The sequence below is a fragment of the Rhinoderma darwinii genome, chromosome 9, assembly GCF_050947455.1.
Source record: "Rhinoderma darwinii isolate aRhiDar2 chromosome 9, aRhiDar2.hap1, whole genome shotgun sequence".
In the NCBI taxonomy this organism is placed as follows: domain Eukaryota; kingdom Metazoa; phylum Chordata; class Amphibia; order Anura; family Rhinodermatidae; genus Rhinoderma; species Rhinoderma darwinii.
In genome coordinates this window covers 97182325-97199966 of record NC_134695.1, presented here as the reverse complement: position 1 = coordinate 97199966, position 17642 = coordinate 97182325, and positions in this window count along the sequence as shown.

Sequence of the window (17642 nt, the reverse complement as noted above, 5' to 3'; positions counted from 1 at the left end):
CCTATATTCCGTGTTCCCTAACATTGTATCTGCATTTCCATTCCATGTAGTGATTATACATTACTTATCTGACGACATTTCCTCATTTATGGCCTCAACCCCGACCATCCTGTGACTATTTTTTTTTGTCTGTTGATTCTGCTCATCTTGCACTGACTTCGCCTCACTTACTTCTCTGCTGTTGTACTTAGCAACCATCCCAGCTCCCACATTCAAAGGCTTTTTTGAGAGCCTGGGGATACCCTTCAGGATATCTCAATAAGGGGCTCAAGGTAAAATACCAAATCCCCCTTAGACTCCATGCCTTTTTCTAACCTGCATCAATTTTAGGTAGTACTAGGGAATCCCCTTCTCCACCTAGGTAGGAGATCAGTAGTAACACTGAAGAAAACATAAATTGGGTAGGTTCTTTCATCTTGTTACAGTAGATCTCTACAGACTAGGTTAAGAAATTTGCTGATAATTTACTAATTCATCTAGATTTCGCAAGTACGCTACTGTTGACCCCTGATATCAAAATGAGCATTCTTGGAGACTCTTCTTGTTCCTTATTGTAACGACAGCAGGATTTGGACCAACTTGGCTACTCCAATGGTGATAGTAGCGGGTGGCAGCAGATAACAGTTCACAGGCAGGTAGCTGGTCACAGGCAGGTAGCTGGTCACAGGCAGGTAGCGGGTAGCTGGTCACAGGCAGGTAGCTGGTCACAGGCAGGTAGCTGGTCACAGACAGGTAGCTGGTCACAGACAGGTAGCTGGTGACAGGAAGGTAACGGGTAGGAAACAGGCTGGTAGCGGATTACTAGATGCAGGCTGGTAGCTGATTACTGGATGCAGACTGGTAGCGGATTACTGGATGCAGACTGATAACTAGTAGCAATAGCAGAAAGGATCAGGTGAATACAGGAACCTTTGCTGGATAACTCTAGGTTGTTCCAATATAGCTCAGGCAGAGTGTGTCCAGTGAAGCAATATACCTGGTGACTGACAGGTATGGTCTGGGGATGGATTTTGGTGCGCACGCTGGCCCTATAAGATGCAGGAAGTGAGCGCGTGCCAGCCGTATAGGCAAACCCAGTGACACCAGCAGCAGAAGGAAGTGCACGTGCATGGCAGTGTGGAGATGCAGCAACTGTACAGCGTGTACCAAAGGTATCCTGACCGTTGTGCTTGCTGGGAGTATTAGTATGCCAATGAGTAGTATGGCAATGAGCACAGAGCGCCGGCATTATACTTATATATTCAACTATATTTGACCATCTTCCAATTCGGTTAATCTTTTTTTGCTAACCTAATGCAAAATCCTGTTGACTATGGAACCACTTGGCACTACCCTGTATATGAAGGTGTTGTGGACTGTATGGTCATTTTGGGGCATGACTCTTTAAAATGACTGTACGGTCCAGCACACTTTGACTATACAATGTAGCTCCCAGTCGATCCATAATCACCATGTTTGTCTATTGAAACCTTCTCGATATACTTATCTTCATTCATAACATACTTTTGTTCACGTCCGCATCATCTTTCCGGAAGTGTAAGATTCTGCATATTAATTCCATCATGTATAGTTTCTTCATTCACCATAAAAAAGACAAGTTCTCAATGAGAATAAATTACAAGACCAAGTTATTGCTTCATACGCTGAAATTAGGTTCTCAATTCTCCCGTGAATATATTATAGAGATCATGTAAATTCATGTAGAAATACTTATGGGTCCCATTATTATTATTATTATTATTATTATTATTATTATTATTATTATTATTATTATTAACAAGGATTATGTTAGAATAATAGTATGTAAAACTCTTGTTCCTTAGACAATACAAATGCATTAGGCAAATATTTCACTATATATGCAGCACAGATTCCCTTGGTGGCCTCTAGACCTTGGCTCCCAGGCTTGGCCTCGAATATCACAATGCACTGGGAGTTAAGGGCACAGATCCGTTATACAGATGTGAAAGCATAATACTTCCATTAACCCAGCTGTAGAACAGTAAACTAGCTGTGTGAGTCATATTTTCCATAGTATATTTTCTACGACTGAATTCTGGTCTTCAGAATCTTTTATGAACCTAGACAACAAGCAGGGTGCAACGCCCAAAATATTTATTCCAAATAACTTGTAAAGCCAAACACTATCATGAAAAGATAGGCATACTTCAACCACTATGGTTCTCTATTCTTAATATCCATGAAGAAGACCAGGACAGACGTTCTTCAACAAGGGCATCGACTAGACTGGCAGGGAAGAATCCCTAACGGGCACCATATATTTTTTCCATTACCATAAATAGCACCTGATTGGCCCTTTTGGGTGCATGGCAGGACTGCTTATCCATAGTACAAATGGAGTTGATCATCCTGATAAAAATATAATGTTCCAGGTGCAGTGAAGAATCGGGCTGGGTTCTGTGGGATATCTTTTGCTGGCAGTCTAGGGGGAATTTTATGGCTGGCACTCTGGGGCCATCTGTGGCAGGCACTTTTGGGAGTATTTCTGTTGGAGGCAAATTAAAGGGCATCTGTGGCAGACACTCTTGGACATATCTGTGACTCTTCCAACGTTAAGTCACCTCACATCTCTAGATTGGTTTCAGAAAAGTCTAGAACAAAATCCGTCTCCAATGTGGAGTCCTCCTCTCCTCCAACACAAGAAAACTCTTTGATGCCGCAGCTACTGGTGCATTTATCTCAGAAGGGTGCTCATCTGAGACTGGCAAGGAGGAAGGAAGGAGTGTTCCTCTTTTGCATTTTCAAATGTTGGAGGAAACATCTTTAGGAAGAGTTGGGGGCCCTAATGAAAACTTTGTACCGTGCCCCGGGCACTATGCAATGTGTAAACCTGTCCTGATGGAAGTAGTTACAATTCCAAGCACTAATTTAGCAGAATTATGCCATCTTACAGATAACATAATTTAAAGAGAATTTCCACCCAAAACATATAATTGGCCATATATTAGTAAGTCAGGAGTTAGAGCAGTTGCCAAATTTTGGTACATAGGTTTTATTTACTTACAGAGATATTGGTATTTTTCTATGCAGTAATGATGGCCATATTGTAAAAGTAACAACAGGAAGTGCAGCCATATTGGTTGCCCCAGTTTCTCAACAGCTCTTAGGCTTCGTTCACATCTGCGTTGGAGGCTCTGTTAGGGACCTCCATCGCAGATATGGCAGGGATTACCGGAGACAATAGCGCAGCGCAAAGTTGACGCAGCGCATTGAAGTCAATGGGTTTCTTCGCCGACGACGGTGTACATTGTGCAACGGAACCATTGCTTCCGTTATTCCCTTGTTCTGCTCCACTGACGGAGCAGAACAATGGAATGTCACAACGCAGGTATGAATCAAGCCTTACTTTGGTATCGGCTGAACATGCTGACAAAATGACGGTTACCATAAGTTTCTTAGAAGCAAATTAAAAAAAGACAACTATAGCCAGACTCCTTGTTGTATTTTTGCAAAAACGGCCGCCTCAAAAAACTTTGGCTGCTGCAATAAATTCTTATTTAAACACATTTAATGCAGATTTTTCCAGCATTTTGTAAGCCAAAACTAGAATTGAACACATGAGAGGAGATCTATAAGGCCATATATATATTTCTTCTGCTTAGGCTCCGTTCCTAGTTTTGACTTGAAAAATACTGGTAAAATCTGCAGCAAATCTGCACTGTGGGAACATACCCTAAAGGGCTAAGTCTTAGTGATAAAAAGCGTAAAAAAAAAAATTACCTTTTTAGAATTTTTCGCAATTTTCACAATGTTTAATTTTTGCCAAAGTCTCTAAACAAAGTTTATTTGGGGAAAAGTGTTCATCCTCAGCCATTTCCATTATTTTTGTTCCAGGATAGGCCGAGCATGGTTCTCTGTAGCAGAGCAAATAAAAACTAATACAATAGATTGCTAATGTGATATGATGGGAAATTGCTTTCATGTCCACATCAAAATCATTTCTCTCTTCAATCCTGCCCCAGGCTAATAGAATCGTGTTGTCTGCCTTTTCTAGATTTGTTAGCAGCTAGCAGGAAAATCTTTCATGACTTTACCATGCTGGTCCTATTAAACTTATAAACAGAATTTTTCCATCTGCTTATCAGTTTTCTTTAAAAAAAAATAAATATAAAAATAAAGCAAAAGGAGAAAAACCCAAGAAGCAGTAAATGTGCCTTGGAATTCATATCTATATAAGGGATTAAGTTAAAGGTTATGGTCCCGGAATTACATTTCTTTCTTTATATTATTGAATAGTCCTTTGTCATATTCTCAGCAGAACTGATCCTTGAGTCTGATGGATCTATCTAGCTGCATCCATTCGGAAAAGTTTTAACGTGTTCCTGCTATTAGAGTTTTTGCTATAAGGTCTTAATTATTGACATATTTAGAGCATGGGTTTACCACTATATAAGTTGAGTAACTTTGTAAATATATCACATTACTTATCTGGTACTAATTATATATTATTATTCTTGTCCATATAGTTTTGCCGGTTGCTACTGGAACCAGTCAACAAGCTTGTTGACAGACACACCCGAGCTGTTTCATCAACATAACCCTTTCTATGTAAACAGCAGCTCAGCTCTTTGCTGGGGTATAACTGGGAGGAGGGAGGTGAACTAAATATGTACCCTGGGTGAAGGAAAGCCAAGCTACAACTCTGTGTCTGGTTTCTTAAACCCCCGGAAATCACAGTCATTGTGTACACAAGGGCAAGCCAGACGACGGCTCTCAGCCGAAACGTACGTCGGGTGTGGCGCCAGACAGCACAAATATATGGGTAAGTTGCTTATATTATATATCCACATATACTTGTTATGTAATCATTTGTTTTGGTCTGGTGCTGACTGCATCTTTGCCTTCAAATGATTACTCAGACCTGGGACTCTGCATATTATCTAGAACATATTACATGTCTCCGGGGTTTATATATCTCATACACTATGTAGAGCACTGAATGTGCTTTCATTGTTGCAGTTACTCCAAGCCTTACTCATGATACTTTCAAAACACATATATCATACCTCCCAACTTTTGAATTCGGAAAAGAGGGACATTTTAGGCCACGCCCCTAACCACGCCCAATATCCAGCATAAACACATCAAATCACGGCCAGATCCTTCTGCAAATAACACGCTCACATTCTCACTGCGGATCTCTAGACATATGACAGATATTATGGATCAGGTTATATCGTCTTTATGTTACTTTTCCTATCTTGGGTATAAGATTTGCTCATCACGGCGGCAGCTGCAGGACAAACCAAAAGACTTAGAACAATGAAAGTCGAGAGGGAGACCCTGTGGTTGATGGCTTTTCAATTGACAGGTAGCAGAGTTACATGATGGGGATTTTTTTTTTCCAGTTGTGTAACTCTGCTACCGGTCAATGGAAAAATCATCCACCAGAGCCCCCCTGTAGAATGCTCCACACACAGCCCCCCTGTACATAGCGTCAGACACAGCCCCCCTGTAGATAGCGCCACACACAGCCCCCCTGTACATAGCGCCAGACAGAGCCCCCCTGTACATAGTGCCACACACAGCCCCCCTGTAGATAGCTCCACACACAGCCCCCCTGTAGATAGTTCCACACACAGCCCCCTGAATATATCTCCACACACAGCCCTCTGTAGATAGCGCCACAGAAAGCCCCCCTGTAGATAGCTCCAGATACAGCCCCCCTGTAGATAGCGCCACACACAGCCCCCCTGTACATAGCGTCACACACAGCCCCCCTGTAGCTAGCTCCACACACAGCCCCCCTGTAGATAGCTCCAGATACAGCCCCCCTGTACATAGCTCCACACACAGCCCCCCTGTACATAGCGCCAGACACAGCCCCCCCCTGTAGATAGCTCCACACACAGCCCCCCTGTACATAACTCCACACACAGCCCCCTGCAGATAGCGCCACACACAGCCCCCTGTAGATAGCTCCACACACAGCCCCCCTGTAGAGAGCGCCACACACAGCCCCCATGTACATAGTGCCAAAGACAGCCCCCCTGTAGATAGCTCCACACACAGCCCCCCTGTATATAGCGCCACACACAGCCCCCTGTAGATAGCTCCACACACAGCCCCCCTGTAGATAGCTCCACACACAGCCCCTGTAGATAGCGCCACACAGCCCCCATGTACATAGCGCCACACACAGCCCCCCTGTAGATTGCTCCACGCAGCCCCCCTGTACATAGCGCCAGACACAGCCCCTCTGTAGATAGCTCCACACATAGCCCCCCTGTAGATAGCTCCAGATACAGCCCCCCTGTATATTGCTCCACACACAGCCCCCTGTACATAGCGCCACACACAGCCCCCCTGTATATTGCTCCACACACAGCCCCCCTGTACATATTGTCAGACACAGCCCCCCTGTAGATAGCTCCAAACACAGCCCCCCTGTACATATAGCCAGACATAGCCCCCCTGCAGTTCGCTCCCTGTAGGTAGCGCAACACAACCCCCTTATAAGAGGTAGCTAGCCCTACTGCTGCCACTCTCCGCTCTGCTTTCACTCACCGTCAGAAGAAGGCAGGAGTCTTGCGGCGGCGTTCTCACTGGTTTCGATGCCGGCCCGGGAGTGGACCAGTCCAGTCACCTGACCTGTCACCTGACCGGTGAGGTCAGATGACAGGTCAGGTGACTGGACTGGTCCACTCCCGTGCCAGCATCGATCCCAGTGAGAACGCCGCCGCAGGACTCCTGCCTTCTTTTGATCGCTGCTGCAGTCGTCTGGCATGCAGGGCTCCTGTCAGCAGCGATCAGCTGTTTTGATACAGCTGCAGTGCCCAGCGGGACATTTTGCAGACTGCCCGAGACGGCGGGACAGTGGTGAGAAACCGGGACTGTCCCGCCGGATCCGGGACGGTTAGGAGGTATGATATATGTTTTTTTATTATCCAACTATTGACAACTGTCTGACCTCATCTGCTTCACACTGTGGTAATCATCTTTGATTTTAATGTGTGTTTTTTATATCTTGTACCAATAAAATTATTTATTTTATCAGTATAAGCAAGGTTTTGACTCTATTTTTGGGTTTTTATTCTGAATATGTTATGAGTCACCGCTGACGTCACCCTTAGTCATGGGCGTTTTCTAATATATGCCCTCCCCCCATATTATATATGACCTACTGATATCTATTTAGTTTATTTATAGAGGGGTATTTAGGTTGTCCCCCATATTGGTTAAGAATACCCTCTTATATTAAGTAGGACCCCTAATATGACAGCACCATGGAGCTAAGAAGGAAAACCCCTTCACATTTCAATGAACGGAACAGACTGGGTAAAAGTAGCTATAAAATACAAAAAAATTAAAAATTTAAAAATTTAGAGTCAGCTGTGTAGACGAATGTGGGTCAATTTCCTATTTTATCCCCCTTGATGTGTCTTGAAATCCTTTATAAATATTTGTATTACAAGATTTTAGTAACACGTCTTTGTCATATTTATCGAGTACAGTCCCTTAATAACAATACTAATGGCAGCCATTATTGGTTGTAACACAGCTTGCCACACATACACATCTTGCCACACATACTACATATCATTTAAGATTGCTTTATTATGCACAGTTCCGTTCCTTCTCCCATTCCCTCTCTTCTACTGCTCTACCAGTGTGTCAGTCTTCACTGCAGTTACGGCATTGTATTCCTCAATGGGGAAACTACAGATAAACAGCGCTATAGATTCTGCCTATAACAGGAGAGTGCTGAAAAATTATTTATATGGTGAAATGAATTGAATGCAAAAGGTTTTGCAGAAATGTATGCATGGGGTTTACAGAATTCCTAATTCTGCCTAGGTAGTCCAAATGCACATTACACTACACAAAGGAGGCAATCTTATCTGCTTATCTGCTACAATGTTTATTGGATATAAACAGATGTCTCACTTCAGATCCACCTGAATACATCATCCACACCAGGTGCGGCTCAGGGGATACAGGAAGCCATTCACAACTCAACCAAGATGAAAATAATTTTAGATTTCAAGATCCGACCAAACAAAAAAGCAATTGCCTCAGTAGAATTCTATTCAGCAAAACAATTCCAAAGTGGAAATTGTCAAGTATTGAATGTGAATGACATCGCATTAAATGGAGATAAGTGATCAGAATATCTACCAACTAAACGGTTTCATTATAGTGTATTGTATATAGCGTGCATTTAAATTGCTGTATTAGAAGTTTGCATTGCTTTGTTAAAAAATGTTTATCATGATGACCCATAAACCCTTGTCTTAAGAATAGACCTTTTAATAAATACAGATATAGCCAAGTCGTCTCAGGCAGTCCTGTGTAAAGCACATTGTTATGCCACCATCCCTTTTGAGTGGCCAGAACCTTTGCAGGACTCCCCTCTTCAAAGGGGCCACAGAGAGGAACGGCCAAGCTCAAGTTATTCCCATCATTCAATAAATTGGAGACAACTTCAACAGGGCTCTTGATTTTCGGATTAGCAAACAGGGGTTGAGGAAACCAGACCACAGAAGTTTCCACCAACCTTCTCTTCTATAGAGGATGGGTAACGGGGTCAGGTGCCTGATGTGGCAATCTGATGGGATTCTGGGAAGAGGGTGAAGCGGTGTGTAACGGCTGATCTTGTCATGGAGTCTGGGACTCCCTGGTTACGCCCCTGGCTCTGACTCTAAATGGGGTTAATTCAGTCGTGTTAGTCAACATATAGACGAACACTAAGGCTGGGTTCACACGACCTATTTTCAGGCGTAATGGAGGCGTTTTACGCCTCGAATTATGCCTGAAAGCACTGCTCCAATATGTCGTGAAAACATCTGCCCATTACTTTCAATGGGTTTGCCGATGTACTGTGCCGACGACCTGTAATTTTACGCGTCGCTGTCAAAAGACGGCGTGTAAAATAACAGCCTCGTCAAAGAAGTGCAGGACACTTATTGGGACTTAATTTGAGCCGTTTTTCATTGACTTCAATGAAGAACAGCTCCAAATTACGTCCGTAATGGACGCCTCGCAAAACGCGAGTACGAGCAATTACATCTGAAATGCAGGAGCTCTTTTCTCCTGAAAACAGCTCCGTAATTTCAGCCGTAATTGACGTTATCGTGTGCACATACCCTTATTCTCCTCTATGCATGCCCCTAACCTGTAATTTATTGATTTAAAGGGAACCTGCCACTAGGTGTGGAGTCACTAAACCACCGGCATGTGTGCCAAACCTGCCCACATCAAAACCGTCCGTTTAGGCAATAACTAGTAAAATACTTGATAAGATACTAAGAGGAAAGGAGTCCTGCGGCATCAGGCGCATGCACATTGTGAACATGAAGCCAAGTACAGTACACTTCACTTTACTGCACTTGCGCTGTGCACTGTACCCGGTTTCATGTGCGCTATGCGCATGCGGCCCGATGCCGATCCTGGGCTGATCTCAATAAACTGTAAGTTATTTTCGACATGGGCAGGTTTTGAAAACTAAACCCCAGCTACATAACGACATGCTGGTAGTTTAGTAGCTACAGACAAAGTGACAGGTTCCCTTTAAGTCCCGACTAACTCAGGTCTTAAGAGTCAAGTGGGCGGTCCTAATCAGTGATTCGCAGCTATTTATGTATACAAACATACAGGGAAGGCTGTCAATGAATAGTTGAAACCACCCACTGGACTCTTTAGCCCACAGTCATCTGGGAATTTAAAAAAATATATACAAATTATCCAGAATCTTTTTGCACAAAACTATATATCAATCTGCTCAGCTCCTCCTGCTCTATAACATACTGCCTGCAAATAGGACAGCCTTTTCAATGTGACATGTTCCCTTTAAATACCTACATAATGAAAATGTAACCTTTTGAAAAAAATGTGTATGTTTTCTTAATTTAAATGGATATTAAAAATAATATTAAAATAAATTTTAAAATTTGTAAAAAGATAATAAAATGCTTGAATTTTTGACAAAAACAATAGATCATAGTTGTGAATGAAACAACTAATGAATCCCATCTTATTGACCACATGCTGGACTTTCACAAATAACTGATTGTATATTTATCATCATCTGTTCACACTAAAGAATTCTTCTAAGAAACTTGAATTCATCCAAAAATTTCTCTCAACTCCATCCAGGAACCAGATTCTTACCGTTAAATGTATAAAGATTCTGTAAAATAATTACGATAAAAATGTTAAAGCAAAAAAAAAAAAAAGTCTATCAATATATCGTAGTATCTTGGGGAAATGATCCTGCGGTCAGGTTTGTCAGCCTTTTGAAGTCTTAAACAGACGTCTGTAAAAATAAGAAGGAGATCTATTTTTCTGCCAGGTTAAAACCAAGAAAAATATCTGATTTCCTTAAGTCTCAACACATCATTCCTTTTCTGGTGATGCTTAATGCAGAAAACATATGTTTCCACTGAATCACTGCCAACTGTTTAAATCTAGGCTTGTAAAAATATACAGAAGATTAGATGGCTTTACCCAGAATGCACAGGGGCAGCGTGCCAGAGTATTTACACAGCCAACATAAACGTATAAATCTTCAGCTCATTCAATGCTGTATTCTAATGAGATATATGAATGGCCGTTGTATGAAATCGGATTTTAATGCAGAAAATTTTATCTTCTGGATAAATGTCTTCTTGACCCAAGGCACCATATAGTCCACTCTGCGTTATATTACTGGCTGCATCGGAGCACCTAATATAGGGGGAAAATGGGTTCAATAAAAGCTTCAACAAAGGATCTTTATCAAGGGTGGACTGAAAGTGATCTTGACCATAAAAACCCAATGATCAGGTAAACGATCGCTCATATGAACGCTTGTTCCTGATCATTGCCCTGTGTAAACTCAGGAACAATCAGTCAATGAAGAAGCAAACACTCGTCATTGGCTGATCAGATCTTTTATGCGGATCACGAGAACAGGACTCCCGATCCTCCAAATGAATGGAGCGGTAGGTCGCGCATGCGCACCGCCATTTTATTCACTGTCTATAGGACTGCTGGAGATAACCGAGTACAGTGCGCGGCTATATCCGGCAGTGCCATAGAAAATTAAAGAAGCAGCAGGGCACATGCTCAACCTGCACCTCCATTCATTCAGGGGAATGGGACTCCCGTTTTTGTGATCGGTGGGGGTCCCAGCGGTCGGACTCTCACATATTAGCATGTTATCACTTATACTGGGGTTAGCAGATAACATTTTATGTTGGGACAACCCCTTTAAAGAGCATTGGGCCTATTCTGACCATGAGCCCTCGGGTACTGTCCAATTGCCTGAATGATTAGTCCACCCCTAGTCTTTATTCACCATACTGAGAATAATTAACAGTCATAAATTAATCCAGGTTCATAATTTTTAACATATCTTGTAAACACATTTTGGCATAGAAAAGTTTGAAATTATGGCGCAAGCCACTGAAAAGTGGCCAGAAAAGCGGGTGGGGTTTAGCACGGGTGGGTTTTATCAATAGGTGTCCAATAAATGTATTTAGGTTAAGGCCAGAATTTAGCACAAAAAGCAGCGGAAATCTCTGCCTGCTCATAGAAGCTCCAAATATATTAAGAGACATTCACCTCTTAAGAAATTTGGCGCATTTTACTCTAACGTACTGACATGACTCCCCATGCATTTCAACACGTATCAAGGGGGGGGGGCATGGCCTAAAGATGGCGCTACCCTCCTCTACTACAAGGGAGGGAAAGGGTAGTTGTGGGATGTACTATCTCTTCGCTCCCAGTGGGAACATGTGGTGATCTGCCCCAGGAGGTGTGTCAGGAGCAATTTTTCATTCTTGGAATGTCCTCATTACTCCTGGTTAGGTCCTATAGTCAGTTTGGATTTCTGCTACGTCTAGCCAAACAGCCTTATAGGACTTTGAAGAGTAAAACTTATATAAATTTATGAGCCAGCCCAGCCATATGCAATTGTTTCTGGAGAGAAGAAACTAGGGCAAGGATAAAAGCCCTGCAGGACAATGCTAAAGAGGACATGTCCTGGAAATGGAGGACACCTGGTAATCACAGAGAATAGGAGGAACCAGAGAGAATTGAGCTCCTGATGGTCCTCAACAATGAAGGTGAAAGTAACAAAGAGGCTTTGAAATTGCAGCAAAGTAACACTCCGGAGTTTTATTTCTACTGTCTAATTTCTTGCCATATATTTGGCCTAGAAGTCTATTGCACGTCGTCACCTTACAACAACCAGGCCACTCTCTAAACTCCCCTTTACCAGTCGCCTGGCACACAGAGCGTCTGACAGCAGGAGAAACCATCTTATTGCTGCTGCAGCCACCCAGCACACTTAGGGTGCATTCAGATGAGACGTTTTCAGCTGCACAGTAAAAAACGCATAAAAAATCGTGGCAAAACGGCAAGTTGTTTTATCATGATTTGCTGCGGTGTCCGATGTGTATTTTGCCTGTGCAGTTCTTGCAGGTGAAACGTATAAAAAAAACGCGTTTTACCTATTAAAATCATACAGGTGAAACTGCATCGCTAGCTACGACAATTCACAGTAAAACCATGTGCGTTTTTTCTCCGTGATTTTTGATGCGTTTTTTACTGTGCAGCCAAAAACTTAAATCTAAAAGCACCCCACAAACAGCTGTTTTGTAGGTGTTCCTAGCTATCTGTCGCAGCAATCAGCTGGCTCTATATACCAGACGTCTCCGTGGGTCAGGTGGCTCCGTGTGCCAGATGGCTCCGCATGTTAGGCGACTCTGTGTGTCAGGCAGCTCTGTATGCCAGACGGCTCCGTGTGACAGGCGGCTCCTTGTGAGATGCAGCTCTGCGTGTGAGATGGCTCTATGTGTCAGGTGCCTCTGTGTGTCAGGCGATTTTGTGTGCCAGATGGCTCCGCTTGTAAGGTCGCTCCATGTGCCAGATGGCTCTGTGCGTCAGGCATACCTCCCAACCTTCAAGTAACGCAAAGAGGGACAAACAATGTGGCGTGGCAAGTTTTTTCCTTCTAAGTCAATCCCCACCCATATACAGCCAGATAAGCCCACACAGTATCAAACGCCCATAGTGCCTCCCACACAGTGTAATTCCAAATAGCTGCCCAATACAGTATAATGCCTCATAGCTGCCCCCCATACAGTATAATGCCCCCCAGCTGCCCCATACAGTATAATGCCCCCATAGCTGCCACCATACAGTATAATGCCCCCATAGATTAACCCATACAGTATAAAGCCAACACAGGTGCCCCTATACAATATAAAGCCCACACAGATGACCCCATGTAATATAATGCCCACACAGATGCCCCCGTGCAGCATAATGCCCCAACAAATTCCCTATACAGCATAATGCCCCATAGCTGCCCACATACAGCATAATGCCCACACAGATGCCCCCATACAGTATAATGCCCTCATACAGTATAATGCCCCCATAGCTGCTCTCATACAGTTTAACGCCTCATAGATGCCTCCATACAATATAATACACCCATATCTGCCCCATACAGTATAATGCCCCCTTAGCTACCACCATACAGTATAATGCCCCCACAGCTGCCACCATAGAGTATAATGCCCCCACAGCTGCCACCATACACTATAATGCTCCTATAACTGCTTCCATACAGTATAATGCCCTTTTAGCTGCCACTATACAGTATAATGCCCCCTCAGCTGCCCATATAGTATAATGCCCCTATGGCTGCCCCATACAGTATAATGCCCCATAGATACCCCCATACAGTATAATGCCACCTTAGCTGCCCCAATTGAGTATAATTCCCCCAACTGTGTCTGCGTCCTGAGATACGCAGATACAGTTGACAACGGAAGTCCGAAATCCGGGACTGTCCCTCTAAAGCCGGGATGATTGGGAGATATGCGTCAGGCGGCTGTGTGTGCCAGCTGGCTCTGTCTGTGAGGCGGCTTCGTGTGCTAGGTGGCTCCAAGTTTGTCAGGCGGCTCTGTGTGTCAGACGGCTGTGTGCCAAACAGCTCTGTGTGTGAGGCAGCACCGTGTGCCAGGCGGCTCTGTGTACCAGGTGACTCCCTGTGCCAGGCATCTCCATGTGCCATGCGACTCTGTGTGCCACAAGACTCTGTGTGTGGCAGTGACACTAGCTGAAGAACAGTCTTCAGCCGATGCCTTTCTCTGCTCTAAATTCTAACATGCCCCATCTGCCCTTCCCTAGCTATGCCCCTGACAATGTGTATTGTGTATATGCATGTGTTTCAGTATGTATACTCTATGTGTGTTTTTGTTCATGCACATCTGGGTTCATACCATACCGTTCCTACAACTCACGGGTGATAGTTAGGGGTCTTGTTACAAACTTTGCCTTGCTGCCCATGATCTTTAAGTTACACCTCTGTCGGCATGTATTTGTAGGTTGTTAATGAATCTTGAACACTGGACAGTCACATCAGCAAATGGATCTAATTATAAAATAGGCTTTGGTTTCCTAATTTTTACACCCCTGTCGAAAACCCTCACTACATCACCTTATATACTTAAACTAACCTGGATGGAAAGCCAGCATTGTGAGAAACTAGACATGGACCGCACAATCCACAGTATATACGTTGATCTGAGCCGCTAGGCATAATTTAGAAACATGAACATGAGGTTCTTTGTAAACATTTTGATCAAACTGTATAAGCCCACTTGCCACTTCACGGCGACCTCTTTAAAGTGGGTCCCTACTCTAGCGGTTGCAGCACCGCATGGCGGCTACCGCCACCGCAGCACCGCTCCTGCAGAGGGAGCAACCCAGGGGCCCAAAAGCACCCATGCCTTCAGACCGTGCCAAGCCTCCTTGGCTCTGGGCCACGTCCCCCCACAAGTGCAGCACTACAGTAACAGACACCACCCCACAGCACCACAACATGTGAGCAGATGGAATGAGCTCACCTTGCCATGTGCCCCCAGTGGCCAACTGAGAGCACAAGCAAGAGCAGGAACACTTATGAGGTCATTCTGGAATTAAAATCAGCTGGGTATTTTTTCAAATGCGTGGAGTGCTGGTACCAAGTAAAACAAAGGAAATGAGGAGGATAGACTATACAATATCAGCATTGTGAGAAACTAGACATGGACCGCGCAATCCACAATATATACGTTGATCTGAGATGGAAACAACTAATAACACATTGTCCTGGTAACTTCATCTTCTCCCATAGATTTCCGGGAGAGAAGTGTATATATAGTCTGGATGAGATGAGACAGTGGCCTTTAGTATAAGGGCACCTTTGTTCTATATTTCTACAGACTGCAGGCAGATGTGAGTGAAGAAAGATCGAAACAGGAATTTAAACATGATGATAAAAAATAAAAAAATACAATAGTCCATCCTGAGAATTTAGTCATGAAAGCAAATGGGGAATATTTATGGGCTAGCTGGTCTTTATGGGCTGGAATTTAAAATGTTTGAGCTGGAAACAGTCCTATGAGGATGTAGTGTCACCAAACAATAAAAGGGTAATGACTAGGGACACACACTGAGTGGTACATGGGTTTCTTAAGAACAGACCACCCACATGACTTCTGTCACCTTCACCGGCTCTCGGGGATCACAAGGGTCATTACATTCTCTGTTCTCAGGTCCAAAAAGGGAAAAAAGGTACTTCACGTGAATGGATCTGGACTATTGTGTGTCAAGTGTAGCTCACTGGTGGCCTCCTTATCACGATCCACAATAGGAAAAAAAGGAGTCTGTGAAAAAAATGAAGGTTAAATAATTGATAGGTCAGGAAATACCCTATGAATTCAGGCATTCAGAGAAAACAATGAGTCGTCGATTGTTTCCATTCAAAAGGTATAAAATAGTTCAGTTTGCAGATCCTCACATAATGAAAGACAGATGGTGTATATGGGAAATTCAAGCCGAAGGATTTGTCTTACACTAAGAGCCATGAGGCCAGTGTCACGGCTATGGGATATGTGGACACACTAGGCCGCCCTAGCAGAGTAGCAGCTGACCATACCATAGTCAATGACAGTCTCTAGGACAAGAGTACCTGGGTAGATGATTTGGCAGACACGCGACGTAGCAGACACTTGGCACTGATGACACTTGGCACAGATGATACTTGACATAGATGACAATTGGCACAGATGACACTTGGAACAGATGACACTTGGCTTCGCACTGGAACAAAAGCAATTACTGGATACAGGATAAGGGATACAGGACACGGGAACATAGGATACAACTAAGAGACCATTTGCAATAACGAACATGGGCAGACACAACAACGCTCAGGCAAGGAAAGAAAGGGAAGAGTCCTTTTTAAAGTCCAGGGTGTTTAGGGATTGTCTGGGAAACTTTGCACTGGTGCGCGCACAGGCCCTTTAAGGGGAGATGCAGCTGCGTGTGCCGGCGTCTCTGGGGAAGGAGACGCCGGCATGAAGAGAGTGTCCTGTGGTCGCGGCTGCTGATAAGTAGGACGTGCCGGCGGTCAGCGACCACAGGCACAACAGCCAGGATCACACACCCAGTTTTGATGCAGATTTTTTTTAACCAGGAGTGGACACAAAAGAAGAGCTAAACAGTGCCACTCTTGTCCATAGGATATGTCTGGTATTGCAGCATTTAGGTGTATGGGGCTGAGCTGCAATACTAGACACAGTCCATGGTCAAGAGTGGTGCTGTTTCTGGAAGAAAGCAGCCATGTTTTTATAATCTCATATAACACTTTTAAAATTCCTACAGGGCTATCCTGAGATAAATCCTGTGCCGGCTATAATGCATTGGAGTACAAACAGTTGGCATGCAATTCTCTTGTCCAAGTATTGTATTTGGCATTGCAGCTAACCTCATTCAAGTGAATGAAGTTGAGCTGTAATAACAGACACAGCCAATAAACAAGAGGGGTGCTGTTTATGGGGCAAACAAAAAAAACAGACCTTTTTTTAATCACAGACATCCTCATTAATATAAATGACCTTCACAGTCACATTTATAGGGGTTGAACAGGGATAGAAAAACACGGCTGCTTTCTTCTAAAATACAGCACCACTCCTGTCCACAGGTTGTGTGTGGTATTGCAGATCAACCTCATTCACTTCAACGAAGCTGAACTGCAATACCAGACACAACCCATGGACAAGTGTGGCACTATATTAGAAGAAAGCAGCCATGTTTTTTCTAATCCTCTACAACCCCTTTAATAAAGGTAGCGTGAACAATTCTTATAATATTACATAAAATATCTAAATGAGTCCGGATGAATTATATATTCATCGGTTGTACTGAACATTTGTTGAATAATGTGGAATAAATCATATTAATACATAAGGTACATTGTGCCTTTAGGCTGTATTTGAACATGAGAGATGATAGGCTGACGCATTTCAGATGCTGTAGATTAATGGGATTATTCAGACATATAGTTTATAGTGGAATTACCGCTTGTCTTTTGGTCAACCATTATATTAGGTTTTGTCCGTTTTGTCTAATTCACTTTAGATGGCTCCACTTTACATTCCTATTGATGCTCTTGACTTTAAATAGGACTAAAGAATTCAAGGGTTCACCTCATCTGACAATAAATGAGCGTGGAATAGCCATCAGCATGCAGAGGCTTCATCTGTAACCAGACGCACTGCTCCTGATTATACGGAGAAGAATGTGCGCATTCATTGCCGTACCTTTAGTATACCAAACCCTCTGAGATTACTACACATGGT